This window comes from Aphelocoma coerulescens, chromosome 3 (assembly GCF_041296385.1).
Source record: "Aphelocoma coerulescens isolate FSJ_1873_10779 chromosome 3, UR_Acoe_1.0, whole genome shotgun sequence".
NCBI lineage: Eukaryota > Metazoa > Chordata > Aves > Passeriformes > Corvidae > Aphelocoma > Aphelocoma coerulescens.
The window spans coordinates 77,035,787-77,062,450 of NC_091016.1; positions in this window are offsets into that span (position 1 = coordinate 77,035,787).

Genomic DNA, 26,664 nt, shown 5'->3' on the forward strand with positions numbered 1-26,664 from the left:
ACTGCAACTGATTGGTCACTAAGCTTGTTATTATCAAGCACCAAACTCTTCTGGGACTTTCCTGAGGAATAGCTATCAGAGTAACAAAACTCACCGAGACCTTTGGCACCTGCTCATTACTAAAGGTGCAGGCAGCCCCTTGAAAGCTATGGTTCTACCTTCAGTGACGTCTGTAGCGTTTTGCTCAGTCCTGCTGAAGCACGAATCATACTTGTTATTCTTCCTCTCAACTTCATCCTTTTTCTTTCTGCCTCTCTTAGTCCCCGCCCTATAACACTATATATTTTTGATAGGGTAGCTTCTCAGCACAGTTAGGTCATCTGACAGTAATGACCAGTGGGCAGCCAAGACAGCACAAGGAAAGGGAGAGGAGCCAGTCTGTGGCTGGCTGTAATGTTTTTTTTCAGCTGTTGTTAGGTGACAGTGTTTGCTCACCCTATATAATGTAACTGTATGTGAAAATACAAACACACTCCTCCTTCATGTTGGGTGTAAAGGCAGGAGTAATTCTTATCTAGCAGCTGCTCGGATTGTACCCATGGTGGAGAGGAGGGTTTGCTTTGGGTTTGTTGCTACATCTGTGCTTCCACAAGTAAACACGAATGAGCTCAGGAGAAGCTCTCACACCTCACTGTTGCAGGCTGGACAGCTGATTAGCAGCAGGCAGAGGCACACACAAGGCTGCACCAGGTCTGCTGGGAAGGTGCTGTGCTGCCAGTGTCTGTGTTCCAGTGAAGACAGGACAGACGCTGCTTCAAGAATACATTTTTTTGACACTGAATTTTATTTGCTAGGAGTTTGTCATCTAGATTTCCACTCTTTGAGCACAGACACTATCTGAGGAGACAGCTAGGTCCCGTCTGCACTGTGTAAGCAACTAAATGTAGCATAATTTTTTTCATTTCTTCAGGTAGCATGTTGCTGCGTTGTGTTTACACATCAACCAACCCTGTCTTTCTGAATGTAATAAAACAGTATTCAAAATGGTCTGCTAAAGCTTGCTCTGCTTTAAGCTACTAAAACAGTTTTATCCAAACTATAATGTAAGAGGCAGGATATACAAAAGGGTTTTAACTAAGAACAGTTGTTTCTCTTACAAGTATATTTGTTGTTAAAATACAGATGAAGGCAATTGACAGAAAAAGCTAAAATCTCAATGGTCATAGAGAGGTTCAGATTTAGTGGAATGAAAAGAATTACACTGATAGCAAGTAAGAATCTGGATCATATTCATGTTTCAGTAACTGAAATAGATCATGAGAGAAGCTCCAAAGGTCCATGTAGTGAGCTCTCCTGCAGCTCCAAAAAGGTCACAAATGGCACTATGTGAATCTTTCCAGAAACTATTTAAATTCCATTTCAAAATTTTTGGGATGTTTTGCATCTGATACCCTTTTGGGGAGACTATTTAGGAAGCTCAGGCTGCCTGAGGTTGGAAACATAACATTTTGCTTGATTTTGTTATCAGTCACTGCTTATCCATTTGCTTTTGTAACAACACTGTTCTTAAATTGCATAATGATTTGTCTCTTCCATTTGCTGTACTTATCGAGATAAGCCACCATCACTCCCAGCCTTCCTTCACTGGACTAAGCAAGCCAAGCCTTTCAGGGCCTCTCAGCAGATGTGCTTTCTAGTCTTCTGTCTGTCCATGCAGACAATTCTCACCATCATGCCCTTCTCATGAGCAAATCTGACCTGAGCTGTCCATAATGTGCCAGTGGACCATCTGTACACTGACATGAGCATTTTTCTGACTGTTGCCATACGTAATAGGATTCATAATTTTTTTGTTCACAGCCCACAATGGCAGCTCTTGAGAAACCTTGTGTTTAGTGAGTGTGCTCAGGTTCTCCTCCTCTTTTAGTATTTTCAGAAGGTAATCTTTCAATTTACAGTGTGTTTCTCTTAGCTGCTCTTAAATCCATGGCCTGGCATCTAATGACATTTATATGTGTCCTGTTTTATTAGTGTAGTTCTCAAAACTACAAAGTTATTAGTTCATCCTCGTCTGTCTTGTGCTTGTCCCTGACTTTGTGCTACTAACAAATTTCATCACCATCATCTTTCTTAGGATGTAGGACATATCAAATCTGTCTGGATTCTTGTCTGCATTTTTAGATAGAGAAATGTGTTTCAAAATCTTGAAAGGGAATAAGTCATCCCCAGGCAAATGTTAGATGAGGCAGTACCTGGGGCAGATACTGTAACCAAAAACTGGACAGCACAATTAAAGGAGAAAAAGGTTTGTAGAGAAAAAAGGAATTTGGCCACAGCAAGGAGAGCTGCTCCCAGAATACTAGAAAAATACTGTAGATATTCATTACTAAAGAAATTTGATTCTTATTAAAAAGATGGTTTGGGTTTCAGTGTGGTGGGTAAGACATGTTTTGCTGAAAATTAACTGCACCAAGCAGGTGGAAGTAAAAACTGTTTAGAAACACAGAATGTGCTATAATTAATTTCTTGAAGGAAGGCATTTTTCTCACAGTTGAAAAGGTTACTTGAAGCTACTATTTTCTATTCCACGTAATTCTTTGAAGTTAGCCTACAGAACATGTGGATGATATAACCGGCCACGGTGGAAGAATATTATTAAAATTCAAAAGTTAGCTCGTGTTACCACTGTGACTGCTTTGTTACTGGAGCCAGTTCCCTTACGTACAAACATTATTGCAGAGTAATTAATGGCTTAAAGGCTCTGTTTTTTCCAAAGGGCTTCTTCAGCACTCCTGGAGCAGGATGGGCAGCGCTCACGGCTCAGGCAGGGAGCCCGTGGCTTGTTTTCGGCTGGCTGTTCTGTGTGTGGCTGCATGCCTTATAACCCTTCTTTAAAGGCAGAATTACTTGTTTCCATCTGGGCTTCCCTCCCTGCTCTGTGAGACTGTTTTTTCAGCACAGGCTTGTGGATCTGGATGGTTTATTTTTGTTAAAGCACAGAAAAATAAAACTGAAGTATCCTCTGATTTTTTTGGTACACAGATGGAATTCTGAAGGAACTGGTTTTTGACAGTACCTTACAAAACTTTATGTTCAAAGTGCAGCTCCCACTAACTTAATTCACAAGTCATGGCATTTTTTGAAATCTGATCCCTAGTACTTGTTTTGGACAGTCAGACTTCTAGCTGTCAGTGGGGCAACCCTCTTCCCTCAGAAGAGCCCAGGGTGGTGGGAGGACCACAGGAAACTCCGGGTTGGTTTTTTGCTGCCTTTCCCCATATGCTTTCATTAACACCAGCTTTATGCAAGGGTGGAGAGGAAATGTTTACTGCCTTTCTCTTCAGAGGTGTCCCTTTTTTCCTGGTGTGCACACAACAGGGTGTTTTGCAGATGTAAAAAAAAAAGTCTTAGAAAAGTAAAATGCTCCCTGGCCAGGCCTAGTCCTGATTTTTATCTTCAGTATTAGCATCAAGGGGAGATCCAATGCATACATTAAAGTTTATTTCTAACTGCAATGGGCTGCTTCATTTGAATTTTCCTCCTTTTCCCTTTCTCCATTCCTCCCTATTGAAAGCATGCTCTTTGCTTATGCATGGAAAGGAAAGTTTTCTTTTTTAAATACCATTTTGAAACTCTTTCAGGTTCTGTGTTTGAGGTATGTCATATCTGGAAGCTTTTCAGAATTTTCCATATTTCTCTACCTTGTATATTTTTTTTACTGCTAAGACACCCTATATGAGTTAAAATTTTTACATTTTGCCGTATTTTAAGGAGATAATTTTGTCATTAATCCAAGAACTATGCAGCAGGCTATTTTTTATACCACATCACAATTCTCCTCCTACTCATTCTTAAAGGAAATCAAAAATTCCAGATGTTTTTCCTGCAACATCTGGCTCCCTGGCACAAGCTTCTGAAACAGTGTTTGCAGCCTTAAAATCATGTCTTGGTTTTGTCGTTTAGTTTACTGATGGGTTGTTAGAGCCACTGGTGACACAGGGACTGGTTTGCTTTGACAACTCTTTCACTCTGAAAGGAGATAGCCTGGCAGGCCCATTGGGATTTTGCTCAGAATTTTTTGGTGCTCAGGAATGTGACGAGCTCAGCCACCTTGGCTTCCCGTCTTGCAGAAATACGTGCAGCAGTTTAATGCACATGGACTCAGAAGCGTTCCCTGCTCAGCCTCAAAAATGAGGCTACTCATGTCTAAGCAATTAGCTGTATTCCTGCAGAACACACTGTCAGGTGTTCATTCACTGTGCCAGACTCTGTCCTGAGGGAAGGAGACAAAACATAATGGGAGCGAGCTAGAAAGGGCCATTCTGCCATGCTTTTCATCTTTTTCATATGTCTCTTTTTGGGATCTTTATGAACAAATCTTGCTTCTCTCACGTCCTCCACACTGTGCTTTGATCAACAAGTTATATCTTTCGACATGTCTCTTGTGGGATGTACATAATGCAACAGGCCCCATAGTATATCTGCTTTCTTCATATTGATTAATTGACTGATTGGTAAGCTGAGTCTCATCTAGGATTTTAAGCGTTGTATGTACTGGGAGCCATGACAACAAAGGTAGAATTCCAGATGAGTGTTCTAACTATTAACTTTTACCTGTTCCAGGAGAGAAGATCTTTTTATTTCCTCCCTTAAAGATCTATAAAAGTTCTGTGATCATGCCAAAAGGGAGAGAAACAAACATTGTGTTGGCTTTCCTGGTGTGGAAAAAACCCTTTCTCCCTACTTGAAGGGTAAAGCTGTTTTTATCAAATGCATATGCTACTGCCAGAAATATGTCTCAGCCAGGGGCACAAGCTGCTCACTTTTCATCAAAGAAGCAGAGGGAAATGGCTCCATGGAGCATGCTTTACAGTTGCCTGCTGAGACCTCTGAGACTGGATCTGAATTTCCTGCTTTGAAACATTTTGCAGCCCCAGCAGAGCGGTTCATGGAGCTGGCATGAGGCAACCACACCTCTCTTCTGGGTTCCAGCATGTTTTCCCATATGGGCAGGATGTGGCTCTCTATGTCCTGTCTCCTCCTAGTTGTTTGTTTGTGTAATTAAATCTTCCACACCGCCATAGAGTTTTTGCATGCTTTTATATAAGACAAGATTTATGGTCTGGAAATACCATCATCCCCTCCTTTTGCAATGTGTACATGCTCCTCATGTCATTGTAGGTACTAACCGTGCAATATCATAAAGCACTCAGAGAGGTGTTGTTCTGCTGCTTTTAACCTGCATGTGAGACTGGTGCTGGGCTACATCTTTTCCAAAGTACTTAACTGAGGATTTTAGCTTACACACAGTGAGGGGTTATAAATGGGATGGCCAAAGCAACAGCCTCATCTGCCCAGCGTATGTGTCAAAGCTCCCCTTTGTAGAGTTCTCTGAAGTACTCATGAAGCAGGCCTTGAAATTAGTTTGCTTTAATAAATTGGCTATAAACACTACAGCAACTCCAGCTCTGCTCCAAGAATTGCCCAGCTATCCCTGTGAGGGCAGCAGTCCCCTTCTCTAAGAAAGGGTGAGACAGATGACAGAACATCATGCACCTTTCAACCATCTGACTTTAATCCCCTGCCACGTGTGAGTGAGAACCCTTAGATGTTTTACAGGGTCACTTAGTTTTATGTCAAAAAGCACAAGACAATTTTTTAATGTACTAAATAAATTGTCACTAATAGGACTTCTGGTATCTTGAAATGGGAAAATGGTGTAGTGAAATGGGAAAGTATCAGCTTGAGAAAATGAATCTAGAGGCCAGCGTAAAAGAGCAGGGAATGAAAAAACAGGGAAAAATGAAAACAGTAAATGTAAATCAGAGGTAAGGCTGTAGCTTTGAGGTCTGCTGCATGTAGGTGTAAACTTGTTCCATGTTCCTCATCCTCTGGGTAGGTGAGGCCCTATTAAACGTTGTTACTTTTTAACCCAGACAAAAGCATTTGGATAAAAAACGGATGCATTTTTTCCAGCTCTGAACAAGTGTAAGCAGAATCCATCCTCTGACAGCAGAAGTTAACTAAGTGTTTTGTCTTGAGGGATGGTTTAATGTCCTACTTCTTGTTTAGAGTCAGAAGTCTAAAGCCAAGTCTCCACTGTCCTGCAAGTTTTTGTGCGCTGAACAAAATGGTGTGGGACACAGACTGGGACCCAAGCTGGGCTATTAAAAAAGGCACAGTAAAACATGCAGGGTATAAGTCTCTTTGCTAACATTTTCTAACAGCTCTGCCAATGAATGCATGCAAAAGAGTGGGAAGGATAGGAAGACCAAGGAGACGAGGAGTCTGTGCAAGTGAACACTGCAATGTAGATCTGAGCAAAGACTGTGAGTAATGTTTTGTGCTATTTCACAGAAGTTAGAGCTTTGGTAGAAGCATTTGTGCACTGTGGTATCTGTGTCATTGTGAGATGTGTGAAACAGACTGCTTGTTTTACTCCAGCACATAAATTCAATACTGAATACAGTTTTTTGTTCTGACCAGTACAGATAAGGAGCCTGCCACTGATATATCCTGGGATGAGTCAGGATGATGGTGTGACAAATTCTTTATCTGCTCCACATACACATAAAAATGTCCACTTCTTCTGACTCACAGTTAAGAGTATTGGGAGCCCTCCTTCATCCTTCACTCTCATTACTGTGCCAATGAGTAGAATCTCTTACTTTCAGCAGATTTAATTGTTATCTTGCTAAATATGATACTATGGCAACATGCCTACCCCAGGATTCCCTGTGCTGCTTGGCCTGGTGCAGCTGAACTAATAGAAAAGGCTAATGGGAAAGTCTAATGACCATTTTTAAAGCTTAAATACCAGTCATTTAATCTGACACTCTGCAGGCTGCCAGTTATTTCCTTTGGATGTTCACAGAGCAGTTAAATGCAAAATAAAATTTGCAGTCAGTCGAGCTGTTTTATAATTGTTATGTAATGCTGGAAATCTTCAAAACTCCTTGAATACAATATTCAGCAAATGATATCTGACTGGCTTTTCCCCTCCCCCTCAAAAAATTTAATGTGCACATGCACTGCCACGATGCATAGGAAAGAATCCTATGGAGAAGTCCAGCATACACAATCTGTCAGACCAAGAAGAAATAAAGGTCTGTTGTTAATTCAGACAAATGGTCAGCAGCTGCAAAATAGTTTCCACAAGAAACAGAGCAAAACCCTTTCAGTTAAGGATAGAATTTTTTATGATTTTCTGTTGCCTTTTCCAAGGCCAAAATCTACTGCATATGTTCCTATGTAGCATTTATTTGTATTATCTTCTATTCCAGTGCTGTCAGCTATAGCAACAAAAAGTCCCTTTGAAAGTAAGAAAAGCCCAGTGCTTTTTATACTGTTTTTCAATATTTTAAACAAATTAATTGCCTCAGTCATATCATTACAGAGAGTAAACCTGCTCCAGCAACATCACTGAATGTTGGTATTCTGCAACATAAGGCTACAGCCATGGTGATGAGCATGGGTGCACTTGCCAGCTGAGGGTGCTTCTCTGATCACAGTGAGAATATGGTCACCAAATCAGGGCATCTCATCATTACACTCCAGGATACCTGTCACTCTCGTTGTAGCAGTGCTTTCCTTAGCTAAGCCACTTTTTGTGTGACTCAAAAGCTTATCCTACCTCTCTAATATTTTGCCACTTAGGAGAACAGGGAGAATTTTCAACATTCCAATTCAAAATATGTAACAAAAAAAAACCCCCTTAAACATACTGTTATTTAGAATTTGTGCTGCTGTGATGAACTTACAGCTTCTGATGCAGGTTTCTATACCTGAGGGATAGTAAGCAGGACTTCAGCAGTATCACAACTTTAATGTCTCCTTGTGACTTTACAGGTACTGGCAGAAGTGATTGCCCAGAAGATGGGCTAGATCAGATGGTCCTTTCCTAACCTGTTAAGGTCAGTCTTTGGGTCTGTGCTACTCAGTTCTGCATTTGTGGGTGATGTAGAAGCAAAATCCTCATAAATACCACTTAACTCCTATAACTTAGTGAATGTTTGTAGGAATTTTGTCAGAACAGTGTCAGTGTTTCCCAGCACAAGTTCCAGAGTGCAGTCTGGGCCTCTGTTATTTAAATTACACACAGCGAGATGAGTTTTATTCTGCAAGGTACACTCAACCAAATCTATTTTGGGTATGTCTTCTCTTAAATCATGATTTAGCCAATAGGCCAGGAGGCACCTGAAGGACTACAAGCTTATGAGAGATTTAAATATCCATATTGTTCTTTGTAGTCTAACAAAGAACAGTGTAATGTTTTCACTCTTAAAAAAAAACCCAAAACCCAAGCAACAAGAAAATAGTCCTTATTTGTCCACCTGGGACATGTTCAGTAAAGCTCAGGTGTGAATTTGAATGTTGAATAGACATACATTCCCTCCAAGTTTAGAAGGTGTGGGATCTCACCCTTGTCCACTGCTGACTATAGTGCCCAACAAATTTAAGAGTTTCTACATAAACTACAGGATGCAATGTTTTGCTCTCATCTGTGTCAGAACTTTACAGGGAAGTTTCCAGAGCTGAGTGTGTTGATTCAGCCTCAGAGACATGCAGTCTGTGAGAACTGCATGGAGAGATGAAGTAAGAGGATTTAAAGAGAGCTTAACATTTAATAGAGTCAGAAGCCAGTAAGCTGCAAGCACAAAACATTTCCAGAACTGCATCTCTAGCATCCTAAAACTGGTTTACCAGTTATTATCAGCTAGTTTAAAGATCATAATTTCTATACAAATGAAATGACATCATACAAGGTACAAGAGTACCACAGACTGAATCACACGTTCATGTAGATAGGGTTTATGGCTGTATTTTCATGGTCATATGATTTAAATACTTGAAACTAGTCCCCCAAGACCTGTGGGTGTGTGAGGATGTATAGTTCCCTCAACTCAGTAGGATTTATGTTGACATAAGCTCAGCCTTGTGTTCTGGTACCACTGAGCGGATGGGCACTTTGCTCCTGAAGCAGAGGTCTCTGACAGGTGATCTCATAAGGAAGGTGAACTTTGATATATGGAATTCTTGTTTAAGTGTATTAAAAGGTCTCAAGGTGTGAACTGTTTCAATGTCATTCTCAGGAAAGGGTCAGCCTCCTCCTCTGAAAGGTCTGAATTAAAGTGTGTTGTTAGATCCTCATGTCAAGAAAACCTTTAACTCCCCTGGACCTTTCCGTGCATTTTAGTCTTGCTTGCTACAAATGCTTCTGCAGGATAGCAGCCTTTGATTCTTCATGGCTTCCACTGTATGTAGTCACTCACATCCTGGCAAAGAGAGAAGAAAGGAGTATAGAAGAGAATGCTGATGAAATAACACATATTCAAGTGCAAGATAAACTTCTGCGTAAAGCATTCATCCTGACTCCAAATCAGACATAGGGAGTGTCTTAGGTGGCTCAGAGGGTTATGTCAAGAACATGATTCTATTTCTTTCCCACAGTTATGTGTGTTGTTCTCATTCTTGAAATATTAAAATATTCTGTTGCCTACATTTTAAAGGGAAAGAATATGTTACCGTTCTGATGGAAAAAATTATGAAATGCTTTTTCATGTGAGTGTAATGGGCCAGATCCCGAATGGGGCTTGAGCAAAGTAATGATGACTAAACTTAAAAGTTGGATGTCTGGCTCCAAAGATGGGGTTTATATTGTTGGATTCCCTGTGCTTTGAATGCAGGAGAGCCTGTGGTTTGTAAGGAGGATTTGCAACAGATAGGACACTGTATGGAGGAAATGCTGGAGACAGCTCTGCCTCTGAAGTCTGTTCCTCGGTGCTTTAACTCAGTGCTAATACAGGTATGCCTGTGAAAATGGATTCCCTGCCCAAAATCACTTTTGACACTTCGGTATCTAAGGCAAATGGCCAATTGCTCCTTTTCAAGGTGGCAGTAGTGGAGTAAAGGTGTGCAAAAGTAATGGGCAACCTTTTATCTTTCTGGGAGCTGGGATGAACAGTCACTTTAATGACAAATTGTGCTTTCCTGTGAATTATTACTTGGAGACATGCAAATATCACCTCCTGAAACTTGTGAGCAAATATTCTCGCCAGTTGTTGAAGTGGGCTGTGAGGCATTCCTTCCTCTCTCTGTAGGTGCTGCATGTTTAAATCACAGAATTTCCCAGGCATTTCTCAGCTGAGTACAAAAGTAGTTAAAAAAAAAAAAAAGTGGAAATGTTAATTTTTGTTTCTCTGCTGAGAAAATAGTAGCAATTATTCTTATTTCTTTACAGAAAAAAAATTAGAAATTAATCAACCTTGACTTATTTCACGGGAAACTGCAATTTTTAGGCAATTTCATGGAATCATTTGTTCCTTCTCTTTGACATGGTGTGTAGCTGTACAAGACAGAGTACAAAATTTTTCTCCCTCCTCTCCCAGCAGTAATATAAGAACATTTCAATTTTTAAACTACTGCTTCATATAGGTATTTCTGAATTTTGTAAGAGGGCAGAAAGATATTTTTCTGAGGTTACGACTTTACCCAGAAAGGACCGTGCATCTAATGCTGACATATGTGCGTTGTGTTGGGAAGATGTGTCCAGTGTGCTGTGTTTTTTCCTTCTGTCAAAGAATGAAGGCATCTGTTTGAAACCTTGAGTCAAATAAACAGTGATCCTGCATCAGGTCACATTGTGGCTTCTGTAAATCAGTCGTAAAGCAATGGGACCTCACACAGTGGCTGTGCATCCAGGGCAGGACAATAGCAGGGATGCAATGTGGCAGGGCTGATTTGGGACTTCCCACAGAACAGCTAGAAATAAAACAGGGAAATTCAGGATGGAATTCTATAATGAAAATGAAGTAGATCCCTCTCTTAAGAGAAATTTCTTGAAAATTCTGAATTTATTTTTTCTCAAACACTTTTCCTGCCCTTGCTAAGTTCCAACTCATATAAGAAATCAGACTATGGAATTTAATCAGCTCTAGTTATAAAATATCATTGAAGACATAGTTGTAATTCTTCTACAATGATATGTTTGGAGCTGATAGACATAGATATTTTAGTATGATGCTTTACCCTTCTAAGGAGTTTAGAATCACTTAATTTATTCCATTACAAGTGTTTTATAAACTGTCTATTTTAAAACATCCTGTGGGATTTTAAATGTACCTTCCTCCACCAGGCCCCAAATTCCTCAATCCTCAAGCTACAGGTTAAAATGAATAAATATTATAATTGCCCTACCATATGAATGGCTTCTGGATTTAGTAAATAAATATTGCTGCAATTTTCAGTATGGGTGAGCAATAGGCACAGTTATTTGGAGATAATTACATTAGACATCTTTCAGAATCTACTCCATCAAAAAACCCTCCAAGACCAGCATGAAACTAATTAAGCATAAACAATACTCTTAATTAAATCTATTGTGATTCTAAAATAGTTTTATAACATCTGCTATAGTGTGATTGGTGCCTTAGTATTGAGTATGAGAAGTGATTCTAGCTAGCAGCTACAGAGGAATAATGTCTGGAGTTAAATAAAGCAGGTCTCAAAGATGGGCAGGTTGTGAGCCACAGCAGCTCTAGCCCATCTCTAAGCATACCATCATTTGATGGTGGGATTTGCATGTTCATATGCATCTCTGCTTTACAGAACTCTGGCAGATGAACTCCCCATGGCAGTTTTGAACACTTTTTGCCCGTAGCTGCTTGGTTGGCCCCTGTGCTGGGTCCTGTTTCCTCACTGGGCAGCCAGAAGCTGGGAACTCCAGAGACTCTACTGCCAGTCTCACAGTTTAAAGCTGCCCTCACAATCCACCAAATTCGGGCCAAACTTTCAAGAAAATGGCTGTGACACAGCCACAAAGTCTGTTTTTGTTGTCTGGGGGAAGTAGTCTTGGAGACTGGAGAAAAGTAAGCTTCTGGGAAGATGATAACTGATTAAAATCTATATGTTTTCCAGAGCTGACCCCTTAATTACCTGATGGTGCTTTATACTTCTTTATGGATTTTTATTTTCTGCTAATTATTTTTCTGTTAATTATTTCTCCCTTATTTCTCAGCAGGCACATTAGACCTGAGCCTTCTCTTGCACAGAGTTGCACTGATGTGATTCATACTGTAGTATGTGATTCATACTATATACTGTTTCATAATATGAACTACTGAGTTAATATTATTATGAACTTATGAAAGTTAGAGAAAAGAGACTGGAAACAGAGTGGTTTCCTCCTCTATTTTTATCTTGGTAGTTTTAATTGGAGGAGAACTTTTCTTAATTAAGACAAAATTCTCTTTAAAACAACTAAAATAGCAGCATCCTACATCACTGGCCTTTTCTATCTGAAACTCTGAAACTGTATTTTCCATGAGGGTGTCACAAAACATTGACATATTAGTGTTTTCCCTGTGACTGCATAAAGAAGTTGAAAAGTCCTGCTTACTTGTCCTTGCTAATTTTTGCTCTGCATTGTTTCCAAAGAAAAAAAAAAAAAAAAAAAAAAAAAAAAAAAAAAAAAGGAGACGTGCTAAATGTTAATGGACCCTGAAGGAAAATGTATTTTTATTTGTGAGACCCCTTAGAAAGTTAGAAGTCAGCCTTAAAAAGCAGACCTTTTGAAATTCCTTATAAAAAGAAAACAAGATTCTTTTTTAGTTTTCATAGATATCAAAGGAATTTTGTACGTGATTGAGAGCATCTGGCTCTAATTGTGTTAAATAGCCTTAAGCATCTGACTTTAACTAGAGAAGCTGAGAAATTCCACTATGGGTACCACTTTTTCATATACCTTTCAGATGTAGAAGAAATCAGGATGCTGTTTGTATTTCAACAATCAGCCTTAAAAAAAAAAAAAATGACAGAAGCAGAACATTAGAGTAAGTTTTTATTTTGGAAAAACATACTCTGTTTGGAACAACAGGAAATTGGAGCCTCTTAAAACAAATTGTTTGGGTGTAATTATTTTGCATTTTCAGTCTCAGACACTATGAATGCAGAGTATTATGTATATATTCACACTTATTAGCAGTATGAGCAGTATATGCTATATTGCACTTGTTTTAATTTTCAGTTCACACATATAACAACATTACCAAAGTGCTTTAGACAATAGCATTTCTTTAGAGCATACCTACAGGTATTCCTGAAATTTTGTATGCTTAGAGAATTATATTTTAGAATCAGGATAGAGGACTGAGAGAAAAACAAGAAGAACATAAAACAAAATTTAATGACAGGCTGCCCTTTAAGACGAAGGCTTTCTTTCATTGCAGTGTTCATTCATTTCCATGGATGTGAGTAAACAGAAAGGAAATAGCTTTTGGCCTGATGAACACTGGGAGGACGTTTCTGTACAAGAATACTTTGTATGCTGTACATCCAGACAGTTTTCATTGCACTGGCTGGAAGAGATTGCCAGGCATCAATGTTATTAGTGAAAAATGCTGAAGCTGGAGAAGATAAATCCTCACCTAAATTTTATAGTTCAAGCACTTAGGAAGTCCAGTGAAATTGAGATACAGTTTAAAAGTAAGAAGATCATGAAAAATCAGTGTGCAAACAGAATCTGTCACTATATACAAATGACTTAAGCAGTCCAGAATCATACCTGCTGCAAATGTGATTCTACAAATCAGGAGTGTAGTGACCCTGATCCAGTGATGATATGATTTCATATCACCCAGGCCCCACGGATGCAATGGCTGGCAGTCCTGATGCACACAGGAAAAGCTGACCAGCACTGCTTCCTAGCCCCTGCTTAATCTGCCCTTGCCTTATGATTTTAGAAAAAAAGCCTGTGTTTGTTTACATGCAGACCAGGGCACACCAACTAAAGCAAGATGGAATTAAATGACAAAGTCAGAGGGCTGTCTGCTTACTACATTATTAAAGATTGCATTCACTGTGTAATAGTTTAAACAAAAGCAATAAGATGTGACAGTATTTTTGCTATTACTTAGTTTCCTATGGACAATCCTTTCTGTTTACAGTGAGTTGTGAGGATTCAGACAAGTCTGGTCTGAGCTGTTTGTCCTTGTGGTATTTCAGATTTCACACCTCATGCTGTAAAACTTTCCAGGACCAGCTCTGTTCTTTGAAGTATACAGTGTATGGCAGTAAACATTAATGAGTCATAAATATATTTCACCCAAAAAATGTTTTACGGATTATACTTGCCTGTGATACCTGTGAGTCTGTGGTGATACCATTCATTATTCTGCAATTTCAAGAATGTGTAGGATGGCTGCTCAAAATCGTGCTGTTTTGATGAAGCAATCGGGCTTTATGGAAAACTTTTGTCTTAAAGCCTTAAAACAAACAAATAGATATTGAAACAAATTGTTGTGGCTGCATGTATTTTAGGTCTAAATGATTAAAAGGTTTTTTGCTGCTGTTCAGCCATGAATGAATTACTATTCAAATTAAATTATCATGGCATCAAACAAACTCCAAGGAATAAAACAGTTAAAAGTGTGATTTTCAGGAGTGAATATTTTAATAAAGATAATGCTCTTCACCTTTACTGGCAAGGGCTAATCTAAAGAGAGCAGTGTGTAATTATTTGCCCTGGATGCCAGCTGTCAGTGTATAGATACTGTATATTTAATTATAGTGAGCTGAAGATAAATGTGCGATACCTCTAACAGATATTTGCAGCTGTACAGCAGCATTTATGGGCCTGTATCAGGCTATGCTGCTATAGATTGTGTGAGTACAGTTCAAAATCACAGCCACACTGAGTTTGGGAAGTCTGTCCTGAGAGTGACTTGCATAACGCTGGCTGATTCTCATCACTGTGGTGAGAGGTTTCAGTGCAGGCAAGGAGAATTAAAGGTCACCATGGGGCCCGAGTGCTTGCTTTCTTTCAGTTTTCTCATAGCCTGTAAAGGCAGCAATGTCTTCTTCAGCTCACTCCACCCATGCATTCCTATTCCTTCTGTTTTTCACGTCACCCCGCGTTTCCTCCTGAGCCCCTGGGTAATACTAAACACTCTGTTTCCTGTCTTAATTGGTGTGGCCTCCTCACACTTATTTAAGGTTTCACTCCTGTGATTAGGGTCTTTGCAGGCTGGCTCTAGAGAGTTTTGTGGACTTGCTGGGAAATAGATTGTCCCTCTGCATGGCTCCATGTGCATAACTGTGCATTAAGTGCAAAGTCTTAATAGTAAGAGACTGCTTAATTATGAACATAGTGAGCAATACCAGAAAACTGAATAAATGCACGTACAAGTATGCATACTGAGGTTGGTATATGAAGGAGCAATCCTTCCAACAGAACAATACCTACCACAAGAGATTTATTTTTAATTACAAAGAAAATATTCCAAAATTGTCTAATTGATGGATGAGAAGCTTCAACAAAACGCTGAACATAAGGGAACTTGACATTAAATGGTTGGTACACTGCCATGACATTTGCTGAATTTTATTTTTATGCTGAATTTAAACCATCAGTGCTGCTAAAATTGATTCTTAGAGGAATAATGAACAATAATGGAAACATAAAATATAAAAGAATGTAACTCTTGTGAGTGTGGTCAGATACCACATTTTATACTTCTGAAAATGATAAAAAAAGATTTATTTTGTTTTGCTTTGAAATTCCCCTATGCACAGAGTGGAATGTTCTCTAAGAATTTGTGGGTTACTTTAAAGAACAATCCTTTAGCTCTCCTTCATTTTAAATCTAGGTTTCACAGGATATTCATCTTCTCTCTTTCATATTTTCTCTTTGTGGAAGGAGAAAATAAATACCACTGATTGATGTGAACATTTATATTAATCTTAAAGATGCTGACATTCAGCAGGCTTGATCTGCTCATTTTGTTAAGTTGAAGTAGTGGTAAATTATTAGCATCCTTCAGAACATGCCTTTGCAGATGCATCTTAGGTAAGATAGGTACTTTTTGGCTTTTTTGGCCTTACCTGCATTAGGAAGATAACTTGTACTGGCCTTCGGTTTTCTCTCACATATGTCAAAAGTCTCCTGCAAAGTGAAAATAATTTGGGCATTAGAGTAGGTCATATTCTTAAAGAACCCATGTGTAGGAAAAGTCATCACAAGAGCAAGCACAGAGCAAGTAAAATAGGAATTTTGTATGGATTACTGGGAAGCTTCCCTGGAAGGTAACCTGTCAAAATGCCAAACATTTACCTAGGGCTGCCTAAGGTGTCTGACCAATCCAGTTCAAAAAATCCATTTAGGGGCCCCAGGATGTGACGCAGACTGGGTGAGTGTAATGACTTTTTTAGCTAAACATAGAATTATAGAATGATTTGAGTTGGAAGGGACCTAAAAAAGTCATTTAGTCCAATTGTCCCTGCAGGAGCAGAGGCATTTTCAATCATTGGATCAAGTGATGAATTATTATCATCACATCTCTTACATCCTTGAGTGTGAAATACAAGGAGTGGCTAAATAAGAAATCCATAAGTGAATCTGAGAGGACAATCCTTTGTCTCAGCTTTATTTCGGTGTTTTCTTGACCTTACCTCACTTTACCTTCCCAGAGTTTTCAATACTTTGTCACCTCATGGTATGGTTGTAGTTTAAAGATACACACTGAACAGTGTGGGGAGCAGTGTCTGAGCTATGCAGTGACTATTGATGATTTCCAATTGACTTGAAAAAACACATTCAGTGTTCATACAAAAGGGGTAAATCAATTTGTGACTCTTGTTGCTCAGTTAAGCCCATCTGACCACAGATTGCTAGAACCTGATCAGAGTTTAGGAAGGTAGTATTACAAATGGGACAGTGTTATAATCACAGTATTCAAGCACTTTCTCTAGTGAAAATGATTTATCAAAAAGAAACATTTCATGTTTGTGCCATGTCTGCACTAGGGGAAGAAAAAAGACAATGGTTTTGAACTCATACATGTTCACAGTTCTAGAGCAAAAAAACAACAAAAGCAAAACAAACCCAGATCAATTTTAATATGGAATGAAATAAAACAACAGAAAAGTCTTAATCAGTTATGACTTTTTAAAACTTCAGCTTGTTTTTGTCTGTATTAAAAATTTTACATACATTAGGAAGGAATTTGCCTAATTTGTGTGAAAAGATGCCAGGCTGTGAATCAGACAAGATGACCTAATGCTTTGATCGATAGTAGATTCATTGGGCCTCAGAACACAACTGGGAGTCCATCTTTCCTTCGGAAAAGTTTCTTCCTAAAGGACTTTGGGTGTTTGGCAAAATGTTGGTGTTTAACTAAATTAAAATTGAAGACCATGTCAAGAAGATAGGTCATCTGTCTGCGTCTTCACTCCAGGATGCCCTTTGTCAATGTTATTCTTTTGGTGACATCAGTTCCCCAAAGAATCTATACACACTTATGTCCTGGTTTCCTTTTGAAGGATAAAATGGAAAGGATAAATGCTGACTCTATTACACAAGTCCAGCAATGCTCAGGGAACTTCGGCTCACCTCTTGAAAGAGAGGTGGCCTCAGGAGGAAGAATGCAATCCTCTTTCAACACAGGGTCTCCTCTTTGCAATATCTGAGGATACTCTGTGGCACTTTGTCCTTCCCATACGTCTTTCCAAACACAGGAATCTTAGCTCTTTGCATGCTCCTTTTTTAAAGAGATTTTCTAGGTTCAGGTGGGAAAACTAGATTTTGCTCTCCCTTTCCTGCAACTACTCTCCTTCTTTCTTCCAAGGAAAAGTGACCAGAGAACCAAAGGTTTGTATCTTGGAGAGGGGCAGGATTTCATCCCAACTCCTCTGTGTTTGCAGACTCTGGTATAATGCTGTAACAGAAGGCACTGGAGTGATCATGTGCTCACTTCTAGAAACGCAACAAAATGTGGAGTCTTTCTCCATGGGGAATGATATTCTCAAGATATGATCAAACCCCAAACCAGAACATATTTAATAAAAGTAAACTTTGGCTAAAGTAGCTTGCATGTATTAAACTGTCAATGAATTGGTCTTTAACTCAGATTAGAAACTCAGATTCTGCTACATTCAGCTGCTCAGTTGACTGCTCTGCATTATTCCAGTGACACGAAGCAGCAAGTGAATATGTCCCAGCACATTTTTTGTGAAATCACGGACTTGTTTAATAATTACACAGCTAGCTTGATTTTACAAGCCACCTCAGTGAGACAGCAATAATCTGGGGAGGTTTGCAGTATGACAGCTCTAAAAAGATTTTTGCCTACAGGAGTACCATGTATTACAGAAATCATGAGAAAAAAACGCAAACCTCTGAATGCTTTCTTCAGTTTGATTGCAATTTCAGTAATTTCTACTGCAAAACACACAAGTCTAACATTTCTCCAGTTTCCTATAGGGCTTACTTTCTCATTCTTTCTCATTGCTTTACTTCACAATTTAAATCTATAAGTACCTTCTCGAAGGTTGTGAAAATTCTCTCTAGAATAAGCACCCCATGGAGCCAATTATTGCATGATTCAAAAAGAGGAATTTGTCATAAGTAACCCTTTTTTCCCATCCCTTGACAGACAAGCTCCCACAAATATGTTCACTGCTTAAAATTGCCTGTCAGTGTAAAGAAAAGTCTTGTTAACAAGAACTACTGCAAAGAACCTTGTACTTTCTTAACATAACATTTTGGGGTGTCTAGGTTGTGTGCCATGTGGACTTTGAGTTCTGATACAAGTTCTGTCTTATTTCTGAGTCAAGCATTTCCCAGGACTTGCTCTCGCATGGCAAAATGGTTACTACAGTGCTATAAAAAGTGGCAGATGCAATAAAAATGACAATGCATAAAGGCAGCTTAGAGTAATATGGAACTAATTTATTGAACATAAATATAATTTTCCACATCATGCATTTTATAATTCAGCAGATTTAGAAAATACATATACGGCATAAAAATAAGAAGGCAGATACCTGACTGGAATCAGAGCAAATTTGTCAATGGCTTCAGTGGAAAGGTGCTGAGGCCAGGGATTGTTTTTTAAAGAACATTAATACACAGAAGAGCACATTCCAAAACGTGATGATTAAAAGTTCTTGGCAAACTCAGTACATAATTTGCTGAGCATGGAGTTTGGAATATATGAATTGTGTTCACAGAATGGGAAGCTGTACTTTAGTCCAGATAAAACTGAAACCTTTAAAGGGAACAGATTTTAGATATCTTTTTGTTTTCTACTGTTTAAGACTAGTCCACATATTTTTTGTACTCTGCTTTAATTTTATGGCAGTTTATGAACATATGATAAGTTGGTCTGACCACTTTTTTTTTAAGAATGTAGGCATATTTGAATAATATACAATTGTTTAAGTGAATCAGGTCCTATAGTGCTGTAATTAAATCTGCTAAAACCCCCAGTGTAGAAATAAGCTGTAGGCTGCTATTTGATCAATTGTCAGAATTGAGGGTATGTTCCTCTGTTATTATTGGCAAAACATGAGCTGCATAATATAATCTCTTAAGATAAAGTAACGACATTCTTTTGCAATTAAGCTGAAAACCAAATCCAAATTATGAAGGATTTGTAGTATTAATTTGCCATAGAATGGTAAATGCAGCAGGAAGGAGTTACACTATGAAGAGAAATGCTCAGTGAAGCCTAAGGCATTTTGCACAGATGTTTATGGACTGAAAAAAGCCAGAATTTGCCAGTGCAGAAGATGCATTTGTCCAGTAACAGGTGATTGGCAGTTTATTACCAAATGGAGGTTTGAGTCTTAAATCTTGCATGAACTAGTCTTCTCAGATTTACAAAGTACAAGGGATGAGAAGGGTGGGAGAGGGATTCTCCAAGTGCATCTTAAGAGAATGGTGTGCAATGGTAGAACCTCCAGGGGCAATGCATGTATTTCTGGGAAGTATTTCATTGTAAGAATGAGGATCAGGTCTGACTTCAGCATAAGATACAGGCTATCAGCCATTAATCTGAAACTCCCTGTTTGTTGTTTCACTTCAGGCACTTTAATTAGCCAGTTTTAGGCCAGCCCTACAAACAATATTCATTTTGTGCTTATCCTTGTTAAATTTATTAAAAATGAAATGCACCCAGTTTCCCAGCTGCCAAAAAGGGGATTGGCATTAATAAAACATAAGTTATGTTTATCCTGATATTTGGCTTCTCCTCTGAAATTGAGAATTAGTATAATGAGGGATAGAGGCTGTTCTTTTTCAGAGCCAAGCCAGATCAGGACATAAGTATATGAACTTGTGATTACACATTTCAGTAGTTAGCTTCAAATCAGGTGATGATTTAGAAGCAGTCAAATAATGAAGGAAAAGTTCCTTATTGGGTGATGTCCCTGACATGTTCAAGAAATTGTCCGCCTAGAGTCTGTGTTTGAAATGTTTTACTTCTCTGCAAGGAGACCAGTGTCTAAGCAAAGTTTATGCCTCCTTCCGCAAGTAGCTAGAGAGAAATTACTAAAGCAGCTAAACAAAAATACCCTTCTGACCTTTTGGATAATGCCATCTTCCATGATTACAGGGTTTCTTGAAATCAGTTTGAACTCTGCAGGTTGGAACAGTATTCCAGGTGTGTTCTATTACATCTAACTATTTTCATAATTCTCTTTGTTACCAGGTATTTTAGGGCAGTAGCAAACTATGTACTGTGAGGAACTGTTACCACAGTCTCTTCAATAAAGTTTCATATGAAGAATTTCGTTTGTGCACAGTATGGCTGGAGCAAAGCAGCATCTATAAAACTGTTTTTTTTAATCTTGATTGTGTAAGACTGCATGTAACGGAGCTACCTTCTTTATAAGAAAAGACCTGTTTCTCATATGCCTTTGTGTGAATGCCAAAAGCAGTTTCCCATTGTATAAAATACTGTAAAAACATAGTTCTGCTTAAATCAGATAAGTTCTAATTTCATTAAATTCTGATCTATTAATTAAGCCTCATTGCCTTTCACTATTTAAAAATAATTGGAAATAATTGTTTTTCTTCTTTGGTGTGGGTTTTTTTTTTGTTTTGTTTGGTTTTCTTTAAAATATACATATATATGTTTCCTTTATTTTTAGGAGAAAACACCCTAAAAGACAAAAAAAAAAAAAGAAATGGAAATCATGACAAAATTAACACAACCTTTAAAATATTTTGCCTGTAAAATTCACACTCACTTAAAGAGCTGAAAATAATGTACAATTTAAGTTTCTTGGTTCCCGTACAATGAATCACTTGGCTTAATTATAGGGATGTTAGGGCCCAAAATAATCATAGCCTTGCTCTGTGACACTCTCCTGATCAGAAGTAATGCACATTTCCCTGTATCTATCTAAACCACACAAGGCATATTGTGTGTATACAATGCACCTGCAGCCTGTTGTGCATACATATGCACACAAAAATACAGAAGGTTAATCTCAACAAGCAGAAGGTGCAGAAACCACAGATGAGCAAAGGGGCAACCTAGGTGGCAAAGCAGGTGGCTAGAGGCAAGATAGCTTTGGCAGGCATAGCTTATGCTAGGCAAGGCCTAAAACTCATGCAATATTTTATTTTTATAAAAGCTCCCATACATTTGCTGCATTTTTGGTGGAGGATGTGTTTCAAGACATATTTATGGTGAGTGTAGAAACAGTGAAGACACATTTGTACAGAGCTTTGAAGTGGCTTTCAGACATGACTGAGAATCAGTTAACTGTGTACTTTAAACTGACAGTATCATGAAAAGCATGAGTGTTGAAACAGACATTCTGAGGCATATTTTTTGTGAGGTGTGCTACAGGACTGTACTGGCTACTCAATCAGATTGGTGTAGAAGTGCCAGGAGTCAGCCAGTTGGTGTGACAGTGGCTGAGTGAGCCAGCCAAAAGACATCTGGTCCTAGTTTTCTGTAGCTTTTCATGGGTTGGTGAAGAGTCTTACTCTATTTCACTAATGTATTTTTCCACTTATAGTTGCTGCTGTTGTTTTCCTTTCAAAGTGGTCTGTACCGATCCAAACCTGACACAACTAAAGAAAATGGAATTTCCTATCTCCCTGGTAACCTTATAAAGTCATTCAGTGTAATCAAGCCTTTTCCTTATTTTTTCAGGGGAATATTTAATAACTCTGTGTCTGCTTCAGGTTTTGGTGGTATCAATGCTGAACAAACAAAACTGGAATACAGAAAACTGGGATACAGAAAATTCTCCCACATGAAATGCTGAGAATAAAAGTTGTTCCTATCAGACAGGAAACAACTATAGGGGCAATGCAGACAGAATATGTAAAACACATTTTGAAGTAATTTTCCATCCCTCTTCTGTTCCTCAGCCCCTATGGCCATTCCGAGTTTTTAATGACAAACCACTGCCTTTAGCTGCTGATCTCGTGTTGCTGTCAGGCTTGTGGGTGTTGTCTCTTTCCTTGTCTTGGTGTTGTTTCTCAAGGTGGCTAATGGAAATCAAAGTTGGCAGGTGTTTGTGGGTAGCTGTGGCTGCAAATGAGGTTGGCTGAGCAGTCAGCATATGTTGTGCTTACTGCTCCTGTGAGAAGGACAGAAATCTGGTATGGTCAGAAGTGAGATGAGCAGCAGGAACTGTCAACTCCACACTCACCAGTTAAACCCAATGCAGGCTGCAAATCAGGGTCATCAGTCTCATGATAGGTGAGCAATGAGTTCTCCCCTCACTTAATCATGCGTAGTCAAAGAGCTTTATAAAATTATTTTCTTAACAGAAGGTTTTACAGTTACCAGAATCACAGAATATTCTGATTTGTAAGGGATCCACAAGGATCATGGGGTCCAACTCTTAAGTGAACGGCCCATACAGGGATGGAACCCACAACATTGGCATTATTAATATCCTGCTCTAACTAGCTGAGCTATTCCTAGTGGCACCAGGCAGCTTTAACAAAATCCTTCTTCAGAGTAAGCAGTACCTTGTAGACTCTAGGAGATTTAAATTCAAGTTCCTTGTTTCACTTAGGTATGTTCCCATGAAATGCTTTTGTTCTAACAAAATAAACTGTTCCACTGAGAAATTTCTTACTAACTCTAGTCATAATCCATTGAATACAACTAAACTCCTGTATAAAGAGGAATAATTTTGTAGACTGTGTTCCTGAATCTGTAATGCTTCAGAGGAGCTAGATTTACACAGTATTTCTTTAATTTGTAGGAGAAAGCACAGCAATCCTGAATTATGATATACATGCAGCATTTTGACAAATAAAACGGTGAGGCTAATGTCATATCACACGTAGTTTGACTTACTGAATCCTACAGTGTCTTCACAATGTTATTTCTCTCTTCCCCACCATTACCCACAAAAGCAGACAAGTCCTGCACCAGGATGGGCTGCTAAGGTGTCTATGCACAGAAAATTCCTCATCCATGAAGTGAGTGACACAGACAGTTGTGTAGGCTTTGAAAAGATGACTTGCAGAGCTCCTGACAGAGGCCACACAAATGCTGAGTTACCTGTCAGGTTAAGAGTGCAGTGCAAAAGGCCTGCCTTTCATTTACTGAGTCGATTTTGCTGCATGGATACACATTCTGTCTCAATTTCTCTTTCTGTCTTGCATCCTATGGGGAGAGGTGTGAACAATTAGCTAATGAAGATCACACTATGTCTAGACAGAGCTAACTGTTAGCAGATGAACACTGTTTATATTTGTCAGTGAGCTGAGTGACACAAGCCAGATAGATGTGCATCACATACCATTGTACTTCAAATTACTGTCTTTTTTGAGGTGTTTTGTTCTCTTCATTGTCAGAAGACCAGATCATGCCAAGTTCCAGCCTCATCATTTCTTCAGTGAAGGAGAGGCATGATGATAAAACCTTTGAACTACTTACCATCTGCACAGGGTTTCCTCTTCTAGTCTTGTATATTAGAAATAGAAATAATAATATGTACTTTTCATCCACTAGGGATTTAAATGATATAGGCATAAATATTGTATTGTCAACAGTGTGAGAAATCAGAATGAGATTTGAAGATAGGTGCTACCTTGGGAGTGAGGAATCTACAGATCAGTTCCTGGCTTTGTCGCACATTTCCTGTTTGACCTTGGGTTGATCATTTTGATTCACTTTGCTGTGCTTTCTCATCTGTAAAGCGTGGAAAAAGGTACACCCTGGAAGGGCAATTATGTGAAAAGTATTGTGCTACTGCAATGGGGGGAAAGACTTGCAGATATTCCTGTCAATAAACTTGCATGTGAACTTTTGCAGTACATTTCTTTTACACAATGATTTTGTGGAAGGTAGACACGAGCAGGAGTGACAGCATAGGATATTTCATAGATATTGTTGCAGGCAGGTCTTGAGACCTAGACTGCTTTGTGGTCTCACAAGTATAAAACAATGTTTTAGCAAACTTTCAAGAAATCATAAAACTGTAACCCTTAAACAGTACCAACTGATGGAAACCCTTAGGACAATTATCATCTAGGAGCAGAGTTTGAGGTATAAAGAAGAAATTTGTGGTTCTGTCTGGTTTAAAATGAAATGGGTATGTTTTTAAAGGGATTGCTATTAGGAAACATTTTGATTTTTCTTTCTAGCTATAAACAGATGCTTATTCATATTACACTAGATCTACTAGCTAAGGCTGCTTTTCATCAACAAGGCATAAATCCCTACTGACTGGCAAGCCACAATTAAGCTGGCATATAAAGGGCAAGCTTGCTTACTATCATTGCAGTGATTTTATAGTCTTATTCCTGCAATATTCCTACTGACTCTGGTGGACCCAACTCAGTTATCATCTGTCCACATGAAGAAACTCTGAGGGATTGTACTTTGTCTGTACTGAGAGCTGGATGCAAACTGCACCATATACAATACAAAGCAAACCTCTCAAAGACAAGGAGAGACTGAGCACACCCTGTCTCTCTTGTGGACAATGTTTCCTTGAATAAATTACACTGAGGATACAAAAGAAGAAGGAAATGTTATGACTTTGCTAATGTGACCCAGCATTCTCTGTGGAGGTTTTTGAGTGGCTGTCTATTCAGCCCTCCAGGCGATGTCCTTGCCTGAGAGTGATCTGAAAAAGGATGCAACAAACCAGCGCATCAGAAATCCCTGAAAGACTGATAATGACTGAAAGTGATCTCCTCTCTAAGGCTGATTTTTATTAAACTGTTGATTGTTTATAAGAAACAGTGGCATTGGTAAGTGTGGTAATGGAAACCAAACACCACAGAGCCGTTGGGGATAGGCCTTGGATATGGAGTTGCCAAATCCCTACCCCCTGGGGTGATCTTTTCACCTAAGAGCTGACATGTTTCCATTCATTACTGGCACTTGTACTTTGGTGACAAATAGCATAGGTATGAAGTCTACTGCTGGCCCAGAATGAAATCCAGACACAGTTTTGGGCTGAAAAAGTTAAGTTTGGATATTTACAGGTAGATGTTTAAATCTTAAGTCATCACCCTTTGCTGGTTTTTATAGCTGTGTAAAGAAGAAATTACACTTTTCGGTCATAATCCTCATGATTTATTTCACTCCTCTCTGTTAAAATGAGACAAATACAGAACTAGAAGTACTATGTTCTCTCCATTGACTGTGAAGAAAGCCAAAGGTGAGTCACTTAGATGCAGATGGTAACACTGAAACCCTCCTCTAGACTGCACTAATGTGACTCAAAATCTTATTCTGCAATTTGGGAATCATGAGGACTTTTTAAGATCGATGCAGCTTTCAGATATCTTCTACAAAGGTCACAGTGACAAATGAATTAAAAGACTTGTGCTCGAATGGGAGGATGTCTCTCCTGCTTGCTCTGCAAGGCGAGGAATTCCACTCTACATGCTCATTTTCCGTGAGAGAGCATCAGAGGGCCTGAGACTAAAATCTGTTCTGTAGATCAGGCAGTTTGTTTGACATATCTCTGGTTTTTTTCTTAGGGGAACTGGTTTCACTATTTTTTTTGAAGTTTGCCAATTTTGCACATGGCAAAGGAGTAGAAAGAGGTCAGATACAGTTCAGTAGGAAATGAGTGTAATGCCACTGGATTCGCTTTGCTAAGGATCACTTACCGACATTTAGTCAGAATGAACTTCTCTTCAGTGTCATCAAGGCTCATAAACTGTATAAGAAGACCAAGACATTTACCTCTGTTATTAAAAGCTTGAGATTTGGAGAGGGCTTAATCAAGGGAGCCCTCATTACTTGTATTTATACAGCATACACACTGAACTATTATTAGCTTTCATGTTGTATTCTTAACACATTTGAAGTATAGAAGTGGAAACTGGGAATAATTTGTCTGTGAACTACATGCCTGTGGGGTGTAAGCTAAAATGCCTTCTTTGATCTAACAATGAAGTGAATTTCTGTCATGGACCACACACTTGAAACAAGGCAAACAGTGGAAAATGGAAGGAAGGGTACAAGAAGTAATGCTAAGGTCCATGTACAGCGTGTCTTTTCCTCTCTACTCAGCCCTAAGATTACAAGGCAGTTCCTGGGGCATTTAGAAGAGTTCTGCATTGCTGTGGAGCACAGCAAGACTTTGAGCTTAGAACTAATGCACATTAGTAGAAAGTAAAATTATTCCTAATTGCTTTGATGTCTGGTGTCTGTGTTTCGGCAACTTTGTAGACTTTCTCTAAGTGCTCTTTGCTCAGAGGTGGGAGAAATCAGTTCATTAGGTACCCTCTTTAAGTGGGTTGCTTTTCATTTTTCTAGTTTACAGGGTAATGGATTTCAGGATTTTCAGTCAGTACAGGGTGAGTTTTCAGGCAACCTCTTTGTGGTCGTGGGGGGTTTGGTTGGGTTTTTTGGGTTTTGGGGGGTTTGGTGGAGTTTGTTGGTTTGTTTGTTCGTTTATTTGTTTGTGGGCTTTTTGTTTGTTTGTTTTTTGTTTTTAATATAC